Source organism: Ylistrum balloti, unplaced genomic scaffold (assembly GCF_031769215.1).
Source record: "Ylistrum balloti isolate Yb309-2 unplaced genomic scaffold, AGI_CSIRO_Ybal_v1 Utg371054, whole genome shotgun sequence".
NCBI lineage: Eukaryota > Metazoa > Mollusca > Bivalvia > Pectinida > Pectinidae > Ylistrum > Ylistrum balloti.
The window spans coordinates 153,889-160,602 of NW_026782583.1; the positions used below are offsets into that span (position 1 = coordinate 153,889).

At 37.5% G+C, this 6,714-nt stretch overlaps 1 pseudogene; it reads left to right on the forward strand.

Moving 5' to 3' along the window:
• On the forward strand, positions 1-5,523 carry LOC132560361 (uncharacterized; annotated as a pseudogene).
• Positions 5,524-6,714: the final 1,191 nt, after the last annotated feature.

A 6,714-nucleotide genomic window follows, 5' to 3' on the forward strand; every position in this document is an offset into this window, starting at 1 on the left:
CACGTTAGCTCAGATACTGAGTGTTGACGCAGTACGCTCCATTGTTATGGTAAGTTGGCCTCCAGTCTGTCCTGGGCGTATTTGTTGCATGGATGTTAATCACTACAAACAGAAGGTCTTATATGTTGTGTTTATTCACTTTTTTTCTTCTTCTAAATCTCACCTTAGACCAGTACGCGATGCAGATATATCGGGCTAACGGAACTCTGGTTGTCCATCTTATTTCCTACCCCTGTAGTTTAGTCCCCATGTTTAAAAAAACCCCTTTCGCTCACTGTGAATGCGACAGTGAAAAAACTGGCGAATTTCCGGATGTAGATATGGCTATCTGCTGCCGAAATCCAGTTCAAATAGGCTGATATCAAGTGACATATTTCAGTTACATGTATGTGTATACTTTACAAACTACGACTCATAATTTAAGCATCCTGCTAAAAATTATCTCAGAAAACAGATACTTCTTTTCGTGTATTCCTTCATTCAAATTGACGTTTTAATTTTTTCAAGTGGCGTATTTGATTGGTCGATTTTATCCATTGACCAATCAAATACGTCCTTCGAAAAGTGAAATTTGTGGTGTCAAGTATGTATAAATCATATTTATTTAGCTGAATATCACAATCTGCCGGAAAATATATGCTGTTCGATTTTTGAAAATGGTAGTCTCTCCGGTACAGTATTTGTCTGGTTTCTTTCGGACAGATGGACAGACAGAAAAAGTAGTACATGATACTCGCTTGAGCAATGCATTTTTAATCTGAATGCTTTCAATGATTTATATTAGTAAGTTAGGAGAGACATCTTATGACAATTGCCAACAATATTAAAATCACACATAATTATTGTTACGTTTTCGGCAGTGAGTTAAACGCCACCGGATATCGCGCATACGGACGGAAGTCAGAACATATACTCGAACACCCCATTAAGAATCAAATTTATATAATGATATTCGAACCTCTACTAGACGTATTTCTGGATCAATATTGTGGAATAACTTCGCGACATGAATATATTTGCATTGATCGGCCTCCGAAATCACGGATCACCAAGCCTTTCAATATTTTGCTTTGTACCGTATTTTGTAAAATATGCCACATCCATTTTTGATACAACAATTTCCTTTTAAGTAAAATATTTTATTTTGAATATTTCATAATAATAAAAAAAAATAATGCAAACTTTTCGGTAACTAATGTTTATTATCACAGATGTGACTTTCAGCAGGTTCGGCTGCACAGTCGCCTTCTTGAATTTAGAATTCAATGGCCTTGTCTGAGAGATTTTTTTGCTAGAAGATAAAACAATGCCTTTATCCCATAGATATCACGCACCTTGAGAGGACAAATCGGTCGTTTGTGATACGAGAATCGAATATAAGATAAATGTCCGAAAACTGGCCAGGTTAGTCTTTGGTCCGAATTTTTCTGACTAGCTGTCCGAGATTTTCTGTTTGTCTTGGCCGCGGTTTATGAATAATCAGGACCCTTCGAACAAGTTCAGTCTTATAAATAAATGTACAAAATTGGTTAGGGTGTCCACCAGTTTCATCTGAATTTCAACAGTAGTAGTTACAGAGAAATTGAACCAGTCTCAATATATGCATTTGATAGAAGTTGGCAATTTCAATATACAATGTATGTGTTGTTTACACCGAACAAAATAACAAAATTGAACTAAATGTTCTATTTATTTTTGGTGCTCTGTCGACCGCCATCTTCACAGAAAGATGTAGCCTTATGTTCGACAACAGTGAGTGAATAAATATATAATGTCAAGCCTCTATAATTAGCCTCAGGGTACTGGTACTTTACGGGATCGCCAGCAAATGATAACACCGATTTTTTTTCAAAACGTTGCCAAAAAAAGGGACGGTCGGGACACCGGAAACAGATATTTACGTAGGTTTTTTCTTACTATGTTGAGATTTTAGAAATAAATAACAAGAGGTAACCGGTTTACGACACACTAGTGCTAGTCCTGTGTACGGGGCCCGTGATAGTTCAGACTAGAAAACCTTAAGTGAAAACCCGAGGTGCTTGGTTTGACGCTCTGTGCGGTTTGTGTTTCTCGGAAAGCCGAGAAAGTGATCAGTCTGTGGTGTCGTGCTTGTGTCCTTGACCAAGAATATTTACTTCAGTTGCTCTTGACGACATGCGACGGAATCCCGTATGGTGTTCTGTGAGATAAGAGTAGCAATCAGCTACTTTAAGGAGACCCTGCCTCAAAAACGACGGCAATTAACTCAATGAGCAAAGTACTGCGTACTGGTTTTACACTACTTTAACTTTTATTTAGGATTTATAAAAACTCTATTGGAACTCAAAATCTGAGATCACGGACAGTCCTTAGCTGTCTTAGTGGTGCCCAAAGAGACGTGACAGAAATTTCCAACTCATGATAGATGTATATATGTATCATAATATCATACAAATATGTAGACCAAGGGTTGCGAAAATGGGGGATAATCGCTTAACCCAAAGATCAAGCTGCCTTGCGACGGGCCTCCCGTACATTGTTCAGTAAGGTAGTCACTAGCTATTTTCTGTAAACCCAAACAAACAAGCAGACACTGTATGCCATATTTCAACTGCTTTATACATTCAGTAGCCTGTCTCTTTGTGTAATAGAAAACATGCTATTTACTGCAGTCTCTGAGTCATCTTGTCTTGCATCCCTTCCACAAACACACTTGTTTATGTAACACTTCAGATGTTTACAACTAAGATGAAGGCAGTTTACACGTACTTGTTAATTCAATACACACCAATAAGATATACTGCTAACATTTTACTGGTAAATAGAAGTCGTCTCCCTTACATCGTGTCGACCGTCAAAACGTTAATGGGATCCTGTCGTTTTCAAACTAAATCAGGAATTTAAAGTATTTTACCCATGGCAAGGTCGTTCTTAATTACTGTACATTCGATGATTATCAACTCCTTAGAAGACATGCTGTTTAATTTGATAATTTCCTTAAAAACTGAAGAGATATTTTAATACAAAAAATTATTTTCTTTACAGGTTTAAATAAAACCATACTTTGTACAGTCAACATGAGTGGTTATGCGTGCTATGATGATGCGCATGACGCAAAATACGACAAACCACATCCGGTACCTCTTGTCGTAGCCAATGCAGACACACTGAAAGGGTATGGAACAATTGTTACTGACTTTGAGAAAACGGAAGTTGAGATAACTCCGTGGCCCGTAAATGGATGGCGGAAGTTGTGTCCTGAAACCGGAAGTGGTGGAGGCATTGTTAGTGGGGACTTCGTTTATAAATGGGAGGGAGACTCTTGTAAAGCCGTCAACAAAGCTGTTGGTGGTGACTACATTACGGGAAGACTTCCACCGGAAGCTGATACAAAGAACCGCACATGCGTACTAACTAGAGAAGCTAATTACCATCCAGACGGAGGCCAGGTGTTCTTTCCACAAAATGGCGACGCATTTGTTGCCCTTTTGGCTCTTCCTGGAGATGACATCAAACCAGAAGATTTTGTAGCTTTTTATTTCGATGGGTCCTTTGGGGTTCAGATTCATGCAAACATTTGGCACCAACCCGTTTACCCCATTAATGATGACGCCGTGTTTCTAGGGAAACAGGGGGCCATCTACGCATGTGTTTGTGTCGATACTGCCAATGAATTCAACAAATATCTTGCAGTGCCTTTGTCGCTGAACATTTGAACCGATTGACAATTCAATATTTGAACATTCAAACGGAACTGGCATGAATCTAATCGTTGAATCACAATGAGCTAAGCCTAGTGTTATTGATCCGTATTCAGATGTGGAATAATTTGAACCTGAACTTACCGATCGCCTGCATTTCCGGTTCTCACCATTTATTTATTTTCCTCATTTTATTTTATCTTGCGTCAAAATCAATATTTTTCCATAATTTGTCAGAAATATTTTTATCAAATTGTCCGAATCAAAGCTTGATTTAGAAATCAGAAAGTACCATTCTCCTTCATCAAGTTTTCCGAAACAAACATTTAGCTTGTCAGAAAATACCTTTCCCCTTCATCAAATTACCTGAATCAAACATTCAGCTAGTAGGAAAATACCATTCGCCTTTATCAAATTACCTTAATCAAACATTTAGCTAGTCGGAAAATACCGTTCACCTTCGTCAAATTACAAGAAATAAACATTTAGCTAGTCGGAAAATACCTTTCACCTTCGTCAAATTACCTGAATTAAACATTTAGCTAATCGGAAAATACCATTCGCCTTTATCAAATTACCTGATATAAACATTTAGCTAGTCGGAAAATACTTTTCACCTTCGTCAAATTAAAAGAAACAAACTTTTAGCTAGTCCGAAAAAATGTACTCATTGCATGTTCCTTGTGACAAGACCTTTATGGTAGTACCAAAATTTGTCAACATGTGACCTATACCGCGACCTTTGACCTACATTTGTGCCTACAATTAGAACATTTATAGTTTTAATGTCTCACTTCAGAATGTTGTTGCAACCGGGGGCATAGTGTTTCATAAACATATCTAGAACGGCAGTAAAGTTTGGGTAATGTTGATGGTCATGAGTAGAGGACTTGCAATGTTAAGTTATTTAAACAACTAAACATTGAGGTGTTAGGGTTTGTTGCCAAAATGATGACGTTGTGGGCGAACACGTTCAGAGATGATATAGATGTATGTCTTGGTGTCTTGGGTAAAGGACTTACAGTATATTTCAGATCAGATTGGGTTCGGTTCCGTTGATTTAAAGGGTAAAGGTTCGGTCCTGCTGATGTAATTGGTAGATGTGTTATATACATTTGAGGACACGGTTCGGTCCCGTTGATTTAAACGGTAAAGGTTCTGGGAGGAGGGAGTTGTTTTTCTACTAACGTCTTAAATTGGTAGTTGTTGCCCGCAGCCTCATGTTCAGATTAAATAATTGTGAGTAGGGACTCTTTAGACCAATGTAAGTATGTGACCGCGTAATATTTAATGCTATACTAACATATTCAAATTATGATATTGCAGTATGATGACACTATAAAACCGTCACAGCATTGCCCCATTGGCTTCATATGTCATTCGTTGTTGCGAGGTCGGACATTGTATTACATCAAACAAGTAAGCAAATGTTGTGATAATGTCTTTTTCGAAAATTATTGTTTTGTTTTTATGTTGTGAGGACCTAGCCTTCTTTAGTTTATGAGCCAGGCGTATTGATAGACAAGCCCTGTCATTGTTTGGATTTAGCCCACCGTCTGATAATGGGCTATTCAAATCAACTTACGTCACTGGTTCATCCGTTCGTAGTTTCATATGTAGGTTCCCATCGGCTCGTTTGACGCTGGGACTGATCAGGAAAACAAAATGGCCGACAGGCCACCATATTGGATTTTAACAATGAAAGTTGATTATCGCTGTTTAGATGTGACATGAATAGTAATGGTAGGCCTCTGGGTCTAGAGTCTTTTGTAGTTGATATAGGAAACAAACGTTCTTGAGTGTAATTATTCTTGTATTACTTGTGCAATGAAGTTTAATTTATTTAACTTCGTTATCTCGATTATTTCTACGGCAGATCGGATTGATACAACTCAGATGACCATAAAGGTCATTGGGTCACTTATTCGGTTTAAGAGCAGTCAGTTATACCTATTGTAGATATGATACACTTTACAACATTGGAGTCTATTTTGTTTTCTACAATAGACACAGAAATACAATATGAATTCATAAAAATTGATATTTCAACAATCTATATAAGTCAGAAATGCACCAGACAAAATGGTCAATTCTCTGAAATCGACAGAAATGTACATAAACAGGTCTTGCACGTGTAGATGTGAAGTGATACAGTTTCAGATGGAAATGTTTATAATAACAGACAACTATACTTACACAGAGTGTATAGATTCTTGTCAATTTTAAATGCTTCTTTAATTTAATTTAATTTTTTTATTTTTATTACAAAATTTAAAAGCTTCTTAATTTGAATCATATGCTACCATTTCGATGTGTCTTTTACCGTAAAAAGCGGCATTTCAATGATATTTTAATTATTGGACCTATTGTTAAATCAAAACAAGATCCTATTTAACAACAACCCTCACAGTTTCATACCGACACAATATATAACGCTCAACGCCTCAACATCCACCTCTCCCATTCATTCGAAATTTCTGTATCCGCCCTTTGCATTAAAAGCTGACATTATCTGTTTGACTTACGTGAACCCGATACCGTAGGCAGTGATTGATGTCCATGATAACATTTGACTTGTAAATAAATGGTCTCAAAAGTAAGGACGATTTCGGTAAAATAGACGAAAAATCACATATGTTGATTGATATTTTTCTTCATTGCTGACCGACTTCTCTGTCCGTACACATGTACTTTGTTGCTCTTTGTCGCACTATCGATTCATGTCCATACACATGAACTTTGTTGCTGTTTGTCGCACTATCGATTCATGTCCGTACACATGAACTTTGTTGCTCTTTGTCGCACTATCGACTCATGTCCGTACACATGTACTTTGTTGCTCTTTGTCGCACTATCGACTCATGTCCGTACACATGTACTTTGTCGCACTATCGACTCATGTCCGTACACATGAACTTTGTTGCTCTTTGTCGCACTATCGATTCATGTCCATACACATGTACTTTGTTGCTCTTTGTCGTACTATCGACTCATATCCGTACACATGAACTTTGTTGCTCTTTGTCGCACTATC